We start from the raw sequence: 20,186 nt of genomic DNA on the forward strand, positions 1-20,186 counted from the left end.
CATCACGGATAACGGTGCGAATCTTAATAGCAGCTTGATGAGAGAGGTATGCCAACAATTCAAGATTACACACCGCAATTCCACCCCATATCGTCCTAAGGCAAATGGAGCAGTCGAAGCAGCCAATAAGAATATCAAGAAGATACTGCGAAAAATGGTGGAAGGGTCCAGACAATGGCACGAGAAATTACCCTTTGCCTTGTTGGGTTACCGCACTACCGTCCGGACTTCCATAGGCACAACTCCTTATTTGTTGGTGTATGGAACTGAGGCCGTGATACCAGCGGAGGTCGAAATTCCGTCCCTCCGAATTGTCGCTGAAGCCGGGATTGATGATGATGAATGGGTCAAGGCTCGATTGGAACAGTTGAGCCTGATAGATGAGAAAAGATTGGCAGCAGTGTGCCATGGTCAGCTGCACCAGAAGAGAATGGCAAGAGCGTATAATAAGAAGGTGCGCCCCAGGAAGTTTGAAGTAGGGCAGCAAGTATTGAAGAAGATCCTCCCACATCAGGTCGAGGCAAAAGGCAAATTCGCCCCAAATTGGCAAGGGCCTTATATCGTGACCAGAGTGTCCAACGGTGCTTTGTGTTTGACAGATGTCGAAGGTAGATGTGTCGACATGGCTATCAATTCAGATGCAGTCAAGAGATATTATGCGTAATTTCTTTAATTATGGCAATTGTTCGATTTGTTTGTTTGTATTTGGCATTTATTGGATAATGAGATGACGGAGGCAATTCTTTCTTCTACCCAAACACTGTTTAACCCTTGCTTCCCCCTTTGAGCCTTAAATTATTCTTTCATACCCCTCTTTTGGAATCAATAATAGGAAAGACATGAAAAGAGAAGAAGAGAGAAAAAGAAAGAAAAATGAAAAGAAGGAAAAGAAAAAAGAAGAAGATAAAATCACAAGAAATACAAAACCGTGGGAACTACGTTTGACCTGATTCCTCAAAGAGGATACGTAGGCGCCTCACGGCTCGGTCATAGTATGCAGCATAGTGAATATAAGATGCATAAGGTACATAGTGTGCATAATAGGCACAGCGTGCGTAACGCACATAGCGCAACATAAGTGTAAAAAAATAAATTCCCCAAGCAAGAAAACTGGGGCAGAGGTTATGTTTTAAAATCCAACAAAGGTTTGATTCCAAAAGTTGTAGCACATCACCCATCAGATTATTTTCATTTTTCATAGCCTTTCTTTAACTCCGCACCAAAACCAACATCAACGTCCAAAAGACCTCCCGATCAATGTTCAAGAGATGTCGAGTCAGGCGAATAAGACCGAGAATAGTACACCAATCCCCAGCAAAGAAGAGGATCGTAAGACTGGGAATGGATTGATAGTCAAAGGAGTTTCCAGAAGAGAAGGTCGTATCTACAACGCCCTGATTCCTCGAAAGAAATAAAATGAGAGAGTCTTATCGGTGAAAACCTTCACAGGCACCGAGAGGCGATGTAAGACGAGGGATATGAAATGAGAGAGTCTTATTGGTGAAAACCTTCACAGGCACCATAAGGCGCCGGGAGATGAGAGAAAAGAGAGAGTCTCATTAGTGAAAACCCCTCGAAGGGCACTATGAGGCGACGAGACAGATCAGCAAAGCTGCCACATTCGAAACGAAATGAACACTCTTTTATCATCCCCAGCAAGTCAAACCATCCGGCAAATCGATTGATACAGATAGACTGGGTCGGGAATCTATGGTGCACGTCATGATCACGGGGACCAGTCATGTCCTCCAGATAAGTTCTTTTGATTGTCTCCTCCCACAAAAAATATTGGTTCAGAAAGATTTTCTCCTTTCCATAGCTTTTATTTCTTTTCCTAAAATGTGTCTTGAAAGGATTTTTCAAAGCTTACTACCAGGAACCAAAGAGGAATTCATCCAATGCAGGATAATACAAACAGTCTTAAAGACCGGTCCCAGGCAATGCAGGGATTCGTGCTCGGAAATTTTGGAAGAAGTAAGCTCCAAAGGGAGTAGTTTCGGGAGTTAGAAGCAGACTCCCACATCATGTGTTTAAAAAGAAAGCAGAAAAGGGGATAAATTGAAAACCAATCCCCAGCAGGCTAGAGACCCCCAACAGGCAACTTTGCCCGCCAACCAATTATGGGGACAAAGAGCAAGAAAAGAGGAAGAGAGAAAAATTGCTCGCCAGAAAGGCACCCTCTACCACCACGATTAAAACTGACCAAATCCTTTTGTCTGTTGCAGGGGAACAGAGGATTGATGAGGGCAGCAAGATGCAACGCCATGGAAGTCACCAAAAACCGGGGCAGAAAATTTTCTGCCGATTGTCGAAAATTTTCTCGGAAGAACGGGAAAACAATTTCAATACTTTTAAGTTCTAGGTCGCCCACCAGTATAATGCGGGAATACATTTAAGTTCTAGGTCGCCCACCAGTATAATGCGGGAATACATTTAAGTTCTAGGTCGCCCACCAGTATAATGCGGGAATACATTTTAAGTTCTAGGTCGCCCACCAGTATAATGCGGGAATACATTTAAGTTCTAGGTCGCCCACCAGTATAATGCGGGAAATACATTTAAGTTCTAGGTCGCCCACCAGTATAATGCGGGAATACATTTAAGTTCTAGGTCGCCCACCAGTATAATGCGGGAATACATTTAAGTTCTAGGTCGCCCACCAGTATAATGCGGGAATACATTTTAAGTTCTAGGTCGCCCACCAGTATAATGCGGGAATACATTTAAGTTCTAGGTCGCCCACCAGTATAATGCGGGAATACTTTTAAGTTCTAGGTCGCCCACCAGTATAATGCGGGAATACATTTAAGTTCTAGGTCGCCCACCAGTATAATGCGGGAATACATTTTAAGTTCTAGGTCGCCCACCAGTATAATGCGGGAATACATTTAAGTTCTAGGTCGCCCACCAGTATAATGCGGGAATACATTTAAGTTCTAGGTCGCCCACCAGTATAATGCGGGAATACATTTTAAGTTCTAGGCCGCCCACCAGTATAATGCGGGAATACTTTCAAGTTCTAGGTCGCCCACCAGTATAATGCGGGAATGCATTTTAAGTTCTAGGTCGCCCACCAGTATAATGCGGGAATACATTTAAGTTCTAGGTCGCCCACCAGTATAATGCGGGAATACATTTAAGTTCTAGGTCGCCCACCAGTATAATGCGGGAATACATTTAAGTTCTAGGTCGCCCACCAGTATAATGCGGGAATACATTTAAGTTCTAGGTCGCCCACCAGTATAATGCGGGAATACATTTTAAGTTCTAGGTCGCCCACCAGTATAATGCGGGAATACATTTTAAGTTCTAGGTCGCCCACCAGTATAATGCGGGAATACATTTTAAGTTCTAGGTCGCCCACCAGTATAATGCGGGAATACATTTTATGTTCTAGGTCGCCCACCAGTATAATGCGGGAATACATTTAAGTTCTAGGTCGCCCACCAGTATAATGCGGGAATACATTTAAGTTCTAGGTCGCCCACCAGTATAATGCGGGAATACTTTCAAGTTCTAGGTCGCCCACCAGTATAATGCGGGAATACTTTCAAGTTCTAGGTCGCCCACCAGTATAATGCGGGAATACTTTTAAGTTCTAGGTCGCCTACCAGTATAATGCGGGAATACTTTTAGCTCTAGAGTTCGGAATCAGTAGCCCCACCTGAAGAAGGAAGGTTGCAACAGAGATCCCCAAGCAGGAAACAATAAAATCCCCAGAAGAAGACGATTGCAAAGGCAAGCGCGCAATTCAAAAGGAAAAAGGAACGCATCTCAAAAGAAGCAGTTTGGGAACGTTGTAGCATGCCCAGTATGACGATGCTGATGAAGAAACATACCACTGAAGAAACCATTGGAAGATTTAAAGAAGAAAGCCGTATCCCCAGCGGATCAAGCAAAGTGATGAAAACTGGCATTCAAACGTCAGCAAAGGACCAACATCATCTCCCAAAGTCACAAGATAAAGGCATCGGAGGAAAGCGTTAGCCGACAAGAAAGCAAGGCAACAAGAACAAGTTGAAGATGGATGAGATTTCAGGATCCTCAGTTTAGCTTAGCTTCTTGTTTTCCTTTTAGAGCAATGTAATAGGGAGATCGGTTGAGCCGTAGCATCCTACAGCAGCATACAACAGCGCACAACAACAGCAAACACTACAGTCACACGGTAGTCCCAGCTACCAAAGATTTCCCGAACTACATTGACCTGATTCCTGTTCAGCCCAGGATATGTAGGAAACCTCTGAAGCAAAGGTTCGGTCAAATCTTTTTCAAAAAATGCTTCACACGGAGTATTCGGACGGGCAAAAATCGCTCGCTTTATCTTTGCGCGAAAACCCTTCGTGTCTTCGGGCAAAGAGGGGCAGCTGTAAGCACGTGATTTTTGCTTTACGAGCAATCGCTCCAAAAGAAAATAAAAATAGTGACAAATGATTTCGTTGTACAATTTTTCGAGTTTTCCGTGACATGTGTTGTTAGTCATTTATGGGTCTGTCCATTTTACATCTAGTCATTACCAAACAAAAATACAAAATGCATGTCGTTAAAAGAAAATTCAAAAAAATATATGTATGTGTGCATCGTTCGTTCTAAGCTGTGATCTAACCATTTTTTTTATTTTTATTTTTATTTTTTATTGTCCATTTATGTGTGTTTATCGTTGTGGGTGTCACTCAATATGTGTGTAGGTTTATTTTAATTTTTACATTGTTTTAGGAATTTTTGTTTAAATTGAAAAAAAAAAAGGAGAAAAGGAAAATCCGATTTGGGCCCCGAAACAAGGCCCAAAACCAAAGTACTGATCCAGTCCAAACCCAGCCTGCCCAAGCACGGACTCAAACGACGTCGTATCGGCGTCCCCATTTGAAGCCGTTGATCTGATTCAAAGGAACGGTCCAGATCAGGCTGTCCAACTCACCTCAACGACGCCGTTTCAGGCAAGTTGATCTGAGCCGTCCAACCTCATTGATCCAACGGTCCCTGGCTCCCTCATGACCCGACCTATTTAGCCGGTTTAACCCAACCCCTCACCTAAACCAAAACGACCCCGTTCCCATACCAAACGACCCCGTCCTGTTACCCACCAATAGATCTAAGCCGTTCAGATCACTTGATCTAACGGCTCCAATCTCTCTTCCCCTTCCATATATAAACTTGACCCTTTACCCCGCACCCCCTATCCGAACCCCCCTTCAGTCATCTCCTTCCCCGAACCCTGAAACCCCCAAACCCTAACGCCGCCCTAGTTTCCCTTCCACCAAAACCCGGCGGCATGAACGCCGGTGGCCACCTCCCGAACACCCTAAGACCCCCTCACTCTCCTGAACATGGATCTGTTACTCCCTAGCCTCGAATCACTTTCGTTCGTCTCGAATCTTCATTTGAAGATTTGAGTCGAACCCGGATCTATGCCAAACCACCCCATCTTCATACCAGACACCCCCCTGACCTTCCTCGTGACCAAACCAAGCTTGGTTTGGTCCGAATCTACCCACAACTCCCAAAAATCCAGATCTGAAAATCCAGACTTTAGAACACATGCACATGGGGAATCCGGATATCCTTAACGGGGGTTTGAGGTCTAATAGACCTTAATCAAGGTGTTCTCATGTGAGAACACCCTGATTAAAGTTTGTTCGGCCTCAAAGGGTCAATGTCGAGTCAGATTTGGTTCAGTTTTGTCTGGACATTTTTGGTAAGCTTTCTTTTCCTTTTTGTTTTATTCAACTGCTAGTTAAGTATGTTAGCATGTTCTGTTGTGTTTGTTCGGTGTTTTCTGATACTTTTCTTAATTTCTTCCGTCTTTGTAAAGACCTTTTATTTGGTCAATTGTTTTCTGTGTATGATTTGAATGTGTTCTGTGATAAACATGATCGTCGATTAGTTTAATCGGCAGATAAGTTAACTCATATAGGCCCCAGTAATTGAACAAAAATTGTCTGATGCCCTTTAGGTCCCTAAACGTATTGTTTATGTGAGCGATTGATTATTACCTGTTATAATTAGTATAGTCGACTCGATAAATATCGTCGATTAGCTTTCTATAACTAATAAATCGAATGAACTAATAATGTCGCATGACTAATTGAGCTTTGCCACTGACTGTATGCCCCAGCATTGTTTGAAATGGTTTGTTTGCACTGTAAAACTGACTGAAAAAGGTTCAGCCCAGGCAGTCTTGAGTTCGAACTTTCATCAGTTCAAAAAATGCCCTGATGCTGCAATAGGCAGGGGCAGTAATAATCAAGGTTGACAGGGGTATTCTGGGGTGTTAAAAAGAACAGAAGTAATTAGTTTAAGTGAGCTGACAAATGGGGTACTAAATTAGGATTAAACTAATGCCAATGGGGGACAAGACACAAGAGTATGGGTTTAAAAGGAATACTAAAATAAGCCCATAATCCTTGATTAAAGAATAAACCAGGCGTGGGGAACAAGAGGGGCTGGCATCAAGAGATGCTCAAGCATGGGTTTAACAGGGTAGGGGCAGGCTGCAAGTTGCAGCATGGGGGCAGCTTAGCTGCACTTGGTCACTTTGGCTTATAAATAGGCCATTTGAGAACTGAAAAAGGGCTGGACTTTTAGTCTTCAGAAAAAGAGAAAAACAAAGTGAAAATTTTCAGTCTTAAAGCTAGAGTTTAATCTGAAGAGAGGTCTAGTGAGTCAAAAGAAAGCCGAAAAACATAAGTTAGTTTCCAAATAGATTGTAACCAAACACCATCTGAAAGTTGAACAAGAATTCATATTGGTCAAGCTGTCTTGGCCAAGTTCTGTCGTCTGCAGTGACTGAGCTGTTTGTTGGTTGCTGAACTGATTGGTATTTGCTGCATTGAACTTCTTTTACTTCTGGTGTTCATTACTCTTCGTCTGGAATTATTGGTTTGGCACTCGACTATTTGCTGGCTTCATTTATTCTGGGAATCATTGTTGGTTGTTCGTGGACTGTGGAAAACAATTTTGGTTGTTGGTTTGTTGCTGTGCTGTTGCTGTGTATCTGTTGATGCTGTGATTACTGCATACTACTCAACTGATCACTCTCCTTCTTCCTTTCCTTTCCTTACCAGGTACACAATTGATACCACCAATGTAACTGAGAGTTTGAGCATGAATGCAAAAGAGAGGACCTGCAGATTGTTTTTATGTATACATGAACTGTTACATTAAATGTCATAAAATAGTTACATTTTCGTTTGTATAATAGAAGTAGCCTACATGCTCAGTATATCAATGTAGGTTAATGAATGATAGTCATGTATGTATGCTGTTAGGTGAAAAACATTCCCAGGGTAATAGATTGTATTTTAGACTTAGTCTGATGGTGTAGTACATTCTATAATGTAGGCCAAAATAGGTAAACTACCCACATGAGTTAAAGTTCTTTCCCCTTTTGCTAGTTTGTCACATATAAATTGATAAAGAACAAAGAATCAGTTCTAGGCCTCAACCTCAGGAAGGCCGAGCCCAAATCGAAAAATCAGTTAGGCCTGTATCGGAAAAACAGGGCCCAAGTCTGGCCATCTCGCATGAGCTAGGTTTGGGCCCATAATTTGCGGCTAGTTGTCCATAAGTGCAGTCACGTTTTATGATTCTGTAAAAGCACTTTAAATCCGGTTTTATAATCAACTAAGGCTATTTACTGCTTTCAATTGATAGAGACAAACACGACAAGAAACGTAGTTGCTATAGGATATCCTTTAAAAATAACAACGAGATGAGCCTCGATAAAAATAAACAAAACGCAGATGCGGGGCCCTTGTTAAATGTATATTAGTAAAGCATTTAGCTTCCAGGACGGGTTGTTTAGCAAATCTCACAACTTTCCTAAAATAACAATACGCTAGACTCTTTAGGACGCGCCTTAATAAATCTTACCTTCGTAAACTCGGGTGCACATTGATGTGACCCAAATCCAAATCCCAATGGAATCGAAATGTGTTTCTAATCACGGGTACATTGATTGTGACGTGGTTCGAGATGCGTGTCCATGACGTTGCAAATTCATTTTAAAAAAATAGAATGAGATGAACCTCGCCAAATAAAAATACAAATTGCGGGGCCCTCAGTAGATATTTGTTTTAAAAATTATTTAGACTTCGGGATGGACCGTTTAGTAAAATTCCACGGTCCTACCCAAAATAAATACGCTAGTCGCTTTAGGCGCGCCTTTAATAATTTAATTTCCTTAAACTCGGGTGCACATTGATGTGACCCAAATCCAAATCTCAACGGAGTCAAAGTGTGTCGACGACCACGGGTACATTGATTGTAACGCAGTTCGAGATACATTTTCACAACGTTGCAATTCTTGATAAAAACAGTAAATGATAAAAGCGGTTAAAAGTTAAATTTTGCATATAAGTTCACACTTGTATAAAATCAGATCATCAAGCCGAATATAACAGTTGGGCGACCGTGCTAGAACCACGGAACTCGGGAATGCCTAACACCTTCTCCCGGGTTAACAGAATTCCTTATCCGGATTTCTGGTACGCAGACTGTAATATAGAGTCATTATTTTCCTCGATTCGGGATTAAAATCGGTGACTTGGGACACCCTAAATCTCCCAAGTGGCGACTCTAAAATAATTAAACCAATCCCGCTTCGATTGTCCTTTAATTGGAAAAACTCCCCTGCGCCCCGCGGGCGCGGAAAAAGGAGGTGTGACATTGCTCTAATCCCATGATTTTCCTTAAATCTTTGTGTGTTAATCTACCCGAGGTTCAAGTATTAAACTAGAAATAAATAGGATGAACTTACCTCAAGATGCTAGGTGAAAGTATTCTCTCAAGAGCTCCAAAATCGCCAAATAAATGAGTGAAAATGAGCAAAAATGGCCTAGAGTCCGTAATAAATGAAGGTCACTGCTTCAGGGATTTCCGCATCTACAGTCCTGGGCCGCACCTGCGCCCGCCGCATCTGCGGAAAGGTGTCACCTTTTGTGGAAATTCAGCTGGGCCACTGGGTCGTTCTACGGGAAGCAACCGCTTCTACGGGAAGCAACCGCTTCTGCTGAATCTTAGCCGCTTTCTGCGGCTTCTGGCTTGGCCTGCCTTGGCCGCTTCTGCGAGGGGACGACCGCTTCTGCGGCCTCGCACCTGCGGCTGACCAACCGCAGGTGTGATTATGACAGCATTTTGGAGCTTCATCTCCTTCCTAAGTTTTCCAACTTCACTCGAGCCTTGCCAGATTGACGCTCGGGGCCCCCGGTCCCTGCCCGAACATACCGACAAGTTTGAAGCCATAAAACAGACTCGCTCGAACCCTTGGAATGCCTAAAACAATGCTAAATCTAAGAATCACCCCCTAAAACCAATTGAATCAAACTTATGAACTTCAAGTTCTTCAATTCACTTCTAACGCGACGAAACATACTTATACTACTCGGATTGACACCAAATTGTACGGGCAAGTCTTAAATGTTATATTGGACCTATAACATATGGGCCCGATACCAATATGATCAAGCATTATTTAATTTCATTAAATCCTTAGAATTTCAGTTTAATAATTTCTAACAAAAATTCATTACTCGGGCTAGGGACCTAGGAATTCGATTTCGGCCATATACCCAGGTCCCATATTTTCTACGGACCCTCCGGGACCGTCAAAACACAAGTCCGGGTTCGTTTGCTAAAAATGTTGACCAAAATCAAACTTAGCATTTTAAGAAAATCTTAGGGAATCAAATGTGCCTATTACAACTAAAACTCTTCCAAATCTCAAACCAACTATCCCCGCAGGTCATAAATTAGTTAAAACAAGCGCGAAAAGTTTTATTTAGGGGACGGGGTTCTAAAATGCAAAACGACCGGTCGGTCGTTACATTCTCCATCTCTTAAACAAACGTTCGTCCTCGAACGGACATAGAAAGGTACCTGAGCTAGGAAAAAGATGGGGGTATCTGCTCCGCATGTCCTCCTCGGACTCCCAGGTCGCCTCCTCAACTGGTTGGCCCCTCCACTGGACCTTTACCGCAAAAATCCTCTTGGATATCAACTGGTGATCATGTCTATCAATAATGGCAACTGGCTCCTCCTCATAACCCAGACTCTCATTCAACTGAATAGTACTGAAGTCTAACACATGGGACAAGTCGGCGTGATACTTCTACAGCATCAATACATGGAAAACTGGATGAACTCCCGACAAGCTGGGGGTAAAGCAAGCTCGTAAGCAACGTCCCTAACTCACCTCAACACATCAAAGGGGCCAATAAACCTTGGGCTCAACTTTCCCTTCTTCTCGAACCTCATTACACCCTTCATTGGCAAAACTTTTAAGAGGACCTTCTCGCCAACTGATCGGTGCAAACCTTACACCACTACAAAGTGGCGAGAGCGGTCGAAGCAGCTTTTACCCGAGATGGTCGGGATCGAATCCACAGGGAGCTAGAATTGGGAATTTGGATTCCTATTTAAACTAGAAATGCGTAGTGCTCTTAATTACACTTCTAATCGTAATGGTTTTTTGTTAGTTCTACTTTTATGCTAATAAGATACTGAATTAAACCAAGAATGATTGCTTGTAAGGTTTTCTAAATGATTAATGAGGCACTAGGGAAGTGACTTTCTCCTAGGTGAATACTTGACGGGATCTAAAGCCTAAGACAAAGATGTTATGTTGGGGATTGCGGTATAGCCAATGCACGGAATTACTCACTCTATACCTCTGGGTAGCTTGAGTGACTTTGCCCTAATTGACTTTCTCAAGAACAATTGGGTGTCAAAATTGTGCAAGCAACATAGGCTCAAGTTGGGTATTACTATCTCTAGGTTTAACCCTTTAATTGGGGCTATCAACCTCTTGATTACGCCCCAATTCCTTGTTGGACATATTTTCCTAGACTCAAGCTCTCTTTCTCAAGAAGAACCCAAGTCAAATAGGCACAAATTAGTATTTGCAACCACTAATTCAACATGGAAAACACAAATCAGTCCAAATATCAAACACCCATAAACATCTAAGCCTTAAATCAAAAGACCCATCAAATACCCACACTAGGGTTGAGCCATAACCCTAGATAATGGGTCTCTGTACTTATAATAATGTAAGAAAAATGATAAATAGATGAAGAATAACCCATATGATTTGATTACAAACTAAGATAATGAAGATTCAGCGTTAATCTAGCTACAAATTACTCAAAATGGAACTAAAATGTCATTCACGTGCTCTAGTCTCTAACAGATTACAAAAAGATACCCTAAAAATGTGAAAAGAAAGTATTTATACTAGGCCGAATTTTTTGGACAAAAATACCCCTGACGGAGGTACTACGGTCCGCATAAAATGCACCGCGGACCGCAATGAAACTTTTTGGTCTGACTTGTCATTCTCTGAATCTGGCCACCGTGGGCCACATAAAATGCATTGCAGCCGCGGTGGCTTAATTGCGGTCCGCATAAAATGCTCCGCGGACCGCGCTGGCTTTAATCATCCAAACTCCCAACTCTCTAAATCCCCTCTCCGCGGACCGCATAAATTGGTTTGCGGCCGCGAAGAGGGTGCTGCGGTCTGCACAAAATGGGTTGCGGCCGCAGTGCTTGAGCTTCCAAAATCTGCACCTCTCTGAATCTCCTCACTACGGACCGCATTAAATGGATTGCGGCCGTGGTGGGTCTGTTGCAACTGTGCTTTGACTTGTTCTTGATACTTGTGCATGTTTCACTCATTTTTGAGCTGGTTTTGACTACTTGTCACCTTTTTTACCAAACTCTGCAAAAAAGCACAACATGTAATCCTTTGGGACTATTTGTATACATTTTTAATCAAAATTCAAGTAAAAGGGAGTGTAAAATGAACTAGAATCCCTAGTTATCAACTCCCCAAACTTAAGCTTTTGCTTGTCCTCAAGCAAACAAAATAAGTCCCACCTCCTTAAGAGTAAAACCAAGAAAATTCAGCTGACCTAAAATGACCTCATCTAGCATCAATTGGGACTAACAATTGCCCTCAATTCAAATGAATCATTAACAACATTCGACCTTCTAAGCACCATGGTTTTAGTGCGACACAAGAGCATCAAGAGTTAACTCAACCCATCAAGGAAACACTTTCTTTTTCTTTGGTCATTGTGGAATCCAAACTCATACATCCTCAACTTTCCCTAAGCAAACCTCACTTTTAGGTTGTAGCACTCAAAACGAGGATTGTGGAAAACACACTCATCTCTCTCAAAGAAAGGTCACAAGTCCGGCTCTAAGTACCATAAGCTTGCCCTTTATGTGAGTCACTACTAATGTAAGCTTTATCCAACTCAAGATCATATAGGGCTTTGTGGAGATATAGTGAAGACTTTCGGTTCCGGGTAGGATATATTTGGTCTAAGTGGGTTCCATCTTCCCGTAAGAACTTTATTTCTTCCTTTTGGCATACATTCTCTTGACTTTTTGAGTCATTTACTTCTTTCTTAGGGGTTAGAGAGAGACACTGTCACTCTTTCTTGTTCTTTTCAAACCTTTTTCTCCTTTCTAAACTTTCCACACCTTTCATCTCTTTTCTTTTATTGAATCCCTTCATTTCTCATACATTGTTCATTCTTTTTAACTTTTTTATTTTCTTTCTTTTTCATTGCCTTTCCTTTTCTTCATTTTGTACCGTTTACCACTTTGTTGCATTCCTCGTCTCTCCCCCCCTCCCCAAACTTATGTTTTTGCCTTGTGCTAAGGAAAGACCGGGTGCCAAAAGACGGTCGTTTTTACAATGGGTAAAGGCTTGTATCATGGTCTTTGAAAGAAAAAGGGTTATGGCTCAAAAAGGTTGACTAGGGATATTATCATTGGTAGGCTATGGAAGTTTTCAAGATAACATTCGAATCAAGGAGAGCCTATAATCACTTCTCAAGTCAAACTACACTTAGGATTTTGCCTAGACAAACATTCAGGGCAAGTTCTAGACTAATGGCACGGGTCTTGGACTTGCAATTCAAATTCTCACCACACAAGCTATAGGATTGCTAAAGAGACAGAGTCGGGGGCGCATAACAACCTTAGTTAAGATTTGAGCAACACATTGGTCCCAAAAAACCATTTGATGATTATCGGCCAACACAAGAGTTTCAAGGTCACAACTTTCATCATCTTATACACAACAATTTATTTTTGACCATAAGATCAAAGGCAAATGTGTTAGGCCCAAGTGAAGCTTTGCTTGAGGCACCATTACTCATTAGCTACTATTTACACACACAAAAAGAAAAAAATAGACTCAAACCCTTAACAAGGTTGTCATGCCATCCATCATAGGGAAGAGCTAGCCGGTTCACACAAATTACACCTTTGGAAAAAACCGTGGCATTAAGAAAATCAAGGCTTGTTGACTGCAAAACTCAAAATAAGAAGCTATCAAAATGAAATAAGAAGCTATGAAAGAAAAAAATACGGAAAGTAGAATAAATATGTACAAGAGGGGATTAGATGAATATACATAAGGGGGAATGAATATATACATCAGAAAGTAACTTTATATATAGACCAAAGTTGCAAAATACGAAAAGTGAACTAAAATGGTAAAATTATGTACATACCAAAAGTGAAAATCAAAGAATAATAAAAAGAAAATAGTATCATATTTACAACACCAAATCATCCAAATAGGGCTACCCCCTCAAATGAAAGCTAGCATTGTCCTCAATGCTAATTAATCAAAAATAGCTCAAAATAAGATAAAGAGTAAAGAAAACTCCCTATTGGCCCTCCGTCTGCATAGGATCATGAGTCTGGCTACCTAGGTCCTCGGACTGCTCGGGAACCTGTGACTGGATCCCTGTAACCCGTGTCTGTACTGGGACTTGGGCCTGGATAGAGGAACCTTTCTACGGGTCCTCCAGCTTTATCACTGCATCATCAGCTCGGGGAATCACCCTCTTCCTCTTTGCTGGCCTCTCTATCTCCTACTCCGGCTCAGTCTGGGCTGCTGGAACCGGGTCATGCAATAACAGCTCTAATGGCAAGTGATCAGCCTTCATTGTCTCCACTTCGCCCCTCAACTCCTTCACAGACTCCTTTGATGCTCGAGTCTTTCTCAACTTCTTCGTTTCCTTTGCCATCTCCTTCAGTGCTTTTCCGTGAGTACCCACAACATCCAATATTAACTTCTGGTTCTCCATGAGCTTCTTCTGGTTGTCCAGAAGCTCCTTGAGAGTCTCCTCCACTGAGGCTGGAATCTATGGCTGTGGAGGTACGGACTGGGCTGCCACCGAGCTAGAAAGCACAGACAACTTAGAAGTAGTTGTCTACATCTAGTTGTTGATACTAGCAAGGGTTTGTCTCAAACGGTGGGTAGTCAAAGGGTAGGCTGTGGATGAGGGGATATCTGGAACTGTGGAAGTAGAGGGTCCTGGGGCAATGTCTGGTGTAGCTGAAGGAGGTTGAGAAGAAGCTACTACTACTACTGGCTCTTCAGACTGGCCAGTAGAACTAGTGGCTTTGCCTTTAGGATCTTTGGGGTTGTCATCCCCCTTGAGACTGTACCAGGAGAAAGGTGCCTTGAGTTTTACTTTCACATCAAATTTTCTTTTCTCCACATTTTGGTCCTCAAAGTACATGGTCAGGAAATTTGGGAAGGGGTAGGATCTATCACTTTCATTCACCACCCTAGTAATCACCCTGGACATAATATTCTCGATGTTGATCGGGTATCCCGCCATGATAGATGCCACCAATATAGCCCGGGAGTTAGGAAGAGAGTTCTCATGAGTGGTGGGTTCTAGCCTGCTGCAAACAAATGTCTCCCACCTTTTTGCCTCGAAGTTCAGGGTTCTCCTCAAAATTTAGACCTCGGCTGTCAACCAAGCTGGGGTGGTACCTGGGAGTGCCAAGTACTCTGATACCCATGGACGGGCATCCTCACCCAATGCTACCTTTTCTATGTATAATGTTTCATCCTCCTCTGGAAAGCCCAGGTAGTCATTTATTATTTTGCCATCAAACTTCACTGTCAAGTTCCGCACCTTAGTCGCTTTCGTGCCCTTTTTGATGTGGGAAACATTAGCGAAGAACTCCTTGACTAAGTGCTCATTTGCCTCCTCAACATTGCCTGTAAAGTAACCCCAGCGCGGTCTCTCCCTGAATTGCCTCTGCACATTAGGATTGTGAGGCAGAAGATCTTTATCAATGAATCTCCGTTCAAGTATCAACTTCCTCTCGGGCCACCACTCTCGAAATTTGTGGTAAGCGATCTCACTGACGAATCTCCTTTTCCATACCTCGGGGTTTTTAGTTCTCTCAACACCTTCGGGTTGTGGCACACCCCCTCCCTCTTCATCTAAAGCCTCATCATCGACATGATCCTCTCCAGGTGATAAACCATTAAGAGAAGTAGATGCTTCACTGCCACTGCCCTCAGTTGAGCCCTCAGACGACTCAGAAGAAATTGCAACTAAAGCTTGAGCAGTAGGAGTGCCTGGAGGTGTATCTCTCAATTTGTGCCTCTCCGGCCGGTCAGGAACATACTGTGGCACTGATTCAGAGTCGGATGCCTCCCGGGAGGGCACATACTCACTTCCCGGCTGGGAAGCAGCTCTACCCGCAACCTTTATTGATTTTATGGTATCCTTAATTGCCTGCCGGACTTGGGGGGTCAATCTGATCGATCATACCTTATCCCCTACCCCAGGAGGACTCTCCTTTTCCCTTTTGTTTTCCACCACCGCCTTGTAATTTAACAATTTTCTGCAAGTGGAATTCAGTTGAAGCATGTTAGTATCACAGTAGCAGAAGAATCAGTGACAATTATAATTGCAGACAGTTGACAGTTAAAAGCAGAAATGCAGACCGTGATCCGCACAAAATACAATGCGGCCGCAAAAGGACCACTGCGGACCGTACAAAATGGTACCGTAGTCCGCATTGAGGTGGGGGTTAGAATATCCATTCTCTGATTAAGGGTACCGCGGACCGCAAAAAATGATCTGTGGCCGCGGTAAGGCACTGAGGACTGCGAAAAATCGACCGCGGCCGCGGTCCTCAACAATCATCTTTCTTAAGTTTTACCACCACGGTCCACACAAAATGGCATTGCGGACTGCAGTGAAGCACCGCGGACCGCGGTAAGCCATAAGCAGCAATACCAACCTAGGGTTTCAATTTTCGTCTCATTTTTAGCCTAAAATCACATATCATTAACCCACTAGGTGTTCATTCATTATTCTTAACTAATTAACCCTAATCTAATATCATTATGTAAACCTACGCTACAATTTAAAGAAAAAGGAAGAAAAAGAAGTACAACTAACTAACTAAAAGAAAATAAAACAAGATTAAAAACTAAGAAAAGATTAAAATTACCCGTAATGAGATGCAACATAGATGAGTTAGAATCAGAGTTTGAATTTGTGCAGTTAGGGCTTGGATGAACAGTATTTTTCTATTTAGTGAGCAAAGGAGCGAAAAGTTTTAAATGAAGGCATGAGGTTCTATTTACAGAAAAGGAACCTAGGACCCACTATACCTACCCACTGCGGACCGCAAGAAATGTGTCGCGGTCCGCGGTACTCAAAAACATGAAGCACTGGGGAGACAACCACTACGGACCGCAAAAGAATGCTCTGCAGCTGCAGTGGGGCACCGCAGACCGCATAAAATGTATTGTGGCTGTGGTGCCAATCTTCAGAGAACCACCACTTTTTACCAATCAACACTAAGGACCGCAATAAAATTTTGCCCCCGCAACAAGGCCCTTGCGGCCGCGAAAAATGCATTGCGGCAGCAGTCCAAACTTCAGAGAGTGCATCATTTTTCCAGTTAAGTCCTGCACTGCATCAAAACAATCCTGCACACATCTCACAACCAGTTAGACAAAAAGCAAAACCTATACTAAAAGGAAAATCAAAGAAAAACATAAAGAAAGACACATGGGTTGCCTCCCAAGAAGCGTCTGATTTAACGTCACGGCACAATGCAGGTTACTATCAAATCACTTTAGATGGATCAGTGCCACCACGTGGCTATCATCAATCTTCCCAAGGTAGTGCTTGACTCTGTTCCCATTAACTCTGAAGACCTCCCCGTTTTTGTTTTTCAAGTCAAGTGCACCAAACGGAGTCACAAACACCACTTCAAAAGGTTCACTCCATTTCAACTTAAGCTTTCCCGGAAATAGATATAACCGAGAATTGAACAAGAGAACCAAATCACCCACTTTGAACTCCTTGCTACGAGCATATTTATCATGAAGGTACTTCATCTTGTCCTTGTAGAAGGACGGACTAGAGTAGGAATGGAATCGAAATTCATCAAGTTCATTAAGTTGCTCCACACGAAGATTTGCTGCCACATCCCATTCAAGATTCAGCTTCTTCAAAGTCCACATGGCCTTGTGCTCTAACTCAACCGGTAGATGGTAAGCTTTCCCAAACACCAACTGATACGGAGACATACCAATCGGAGTCTTGTAAGCAGTCATATAAGCCCATAGAGCATCATCTAATTTCTTTGACTAATCGGTCCTATTTGCATTGATAGTCTTTGACAATATACTCTTGATTTCCTTGTTTGAGACTTCAACTTGGCCACTCGTTTGAGGATGATAAGGAGTGGAAACTTTGTAATTGAAACCATACTTTGAAAGCAAAGTGTCAAAAGCTCAATCACAAAAATGAGACCCCCCATCACTTATGATTGCTCGAGGAGTGCCAAACCTGGTAAAAATGCTCTTCTTGAGAAATGCAACAACACTTCGAGCCTCATTGTTGGGCAAAGCCACGGCTTTAACCCACTTTGAAACATAGTCAACTGTCACTAGAATGTATGTGTTCCCACATGAGCTAACAAATGGGCCCATGAAATCAATGCCCCACACATCAAAAATATCAACTTCAAGAATGGTATTAAGAGGCATCTCATATTTCTTCGAAATTCCACCCGCTCTTTGACATTCGTCGCATCTCTTCAGCAGTTCACTTGCATCTTTGTACAAAGTTGGCCAATAAAACCCACAACTAAGAACTTTTGAAGCTGTCATCGCCCCACCGTAATGACCACCATACACCAACCCTATACCACTACAAAGTGCCGAGAGTGGTCGAAGCAGCTTTTACCTGAGATGGTCGGGATCGAATCCACAGGGAGCTAGAATTGGGAATTTGGATTCCAATGTAAACTAGAAATGCGTAGTGCTCTTAATTACACTTCCAATCATAATGGTTGTTTGTTACTTCTACTTTTATGCTAATAAGATACTATATTAAACTAAGAATGATTGCTTGTAAGGTTTTCTAAATGATTAACGAGGCACTAGGGAAGTGACTTTCTCCTAGGTGAATACTTGACGGGATCTAAAGCCTAAGACAAAGATGTTCTGTTGGGGATTGCGATATAGCCAATGCACGGAATTACTCACTCTATACCTATCGGTAGCTTGAGTGACTTTTCCCTAATTGACTTTCTCAAGACCAATTGGCTATCAAAATTGTGCAAGCAATATAGGCTCAAGTTGGGTATTACTATCTCTAAGTTTAACCTTTTAATTGGGGTTATCAATCTCTTGATTACGCCCCAATTCCTTGTTGGACTGATTTTCCTAGACTCAAGCTCTCTTTCTCAAGAAGAACCCAAGTAAATAGGCACAAATTATTGTTTGCAACCACTAAATCAACATGGAAAACACAAATCAGTCCAAATATCAAACACCCATAAACATCTAAGCCTTAAATCAAAAGACTCATCAAATACCCACACTAGGGTTGAGCCACAACCCTAGCTAATGGGTCTCGCTACTCATAATAATGTAAGAAAACTGATAAATAGACAAAGAATAACCCATATGATTTGATTACAAACTAAGATAATGAAGATTCAGTGTTAATCTAGCTACAAATTACTCAAAATGGAACTAAAACGCCGTTCACGTGATCTAGTCTCTAATAGATTACAAAAAGATATCCTAAAAATATGAAAATAAAGCATTTATATTAGGCTGAATTTTCTGGACAAAAATACCCCAGACGGAGGTACTGCGCTCCGCATAAAATGTACCGCGGACCGCAATGAGACTTTTTGGTTTGACTTGTCATTCTCTGAATCTGGCCACTACGGCCGCGGTGGCTTCATTGCGGTCCGCATAAAATGATCCGCGGACCGCGCTGGCTTCAATCATCCAAACTCCCAACTCTCTGAATCCCCTTTCCATGGACCGCATAAATTGGTTTGCGGCCGCGGAGAGGGTGCTGCGGTCTGCACAAAATGGGTTGCGGCCGCAGTGCTTGAGCTTCCAAAATCTGCACCTCTCTGAATCTCCTCACTGCAGACCGCACTAAATGGATTGCGGCCGCGGTGGGTCTGTTGCAACTGTGCTTTGACTTGTTCTTGATACTTGTGCATGTTTCACTCCTTTTTGAGCTAATTTTGACTACTTGTCACTTTTTTGACCAAACTGTGCAAACAAGCACAACATGTAAGCCTTTGGGACTATTTATATACATTTTTAATCAAAACTCAAGTAAAAAGGAGTGTAAAATGAACTAGAATCCCTTGTTATCACCAACCATTAATGATACATCACGCGCTTTCTGATCCGCGTAACTCTTCTGCCTAGACTGAGCTGTGCAAAGCCTCTCATGAATCAACTTTACCTTCTCCAAGGCATCTTTCACCAAGTCTGTACCGTACAACTTAGCCTCACTAGGCTTAAACTACCTAATAGGAGAACGACATCGGCGACCATATAAAGCCTGAAATGGAGCCATCTCTATGCTGGAATGATAGTTGTTGTTGTAAGCGAACTCTGCCAAGGGCTAGAACTAATCCCACTGTCCTCCAAAGTCAATCTCCCATGCTCTGAGCATGTCCTCCAAAATCTGAATTTTCCGCTCTGACTGTCCGTTGGTCTGAGGGTGGAATGTTGTGCTAAGCTCCACGGTCCCCAACTCACTCTGAACGGCTCTCCAGAAATGGGAAGTGAACTGAGGGTCTATTATCTGATATAATAGAAATAGGCACACCGTGCAACCGTACTATCTCCCGAATGTAAATCTGAGCCAATCTCTCTGAAATGTAAGTAGTCACAAGCGGAATAAAGTGTGCCGACTTGGTCAACCTATCAATAATGACCCACACTGCATCAAACTCCGCAAGGTCTGGGGCAACCCAACTACGAAGTCCATAGTAATGCGCTCCCACTTCCACTCAGGTATAGGCATCTGGTGAAGTAGGCCACTTGGCCTCTGGTGTTCATACTTAACCTACTGGTA

This window comes from Nicotiana sylvestris, chromosome 11 (genome assembly GCF_000393655.2).
Source record: "Nicotiana sylvestris chromosome 11, ASM39365v2, whole genome shotgun sequence".
In the NCBI taxonomy this organism is placed as follows: Eukaryota; Viridiplantae; Streptophyta; class Magnoliopsida; order Solanales; family Solanaceae; genus Nicotiana; species Nicotiana sylvestris.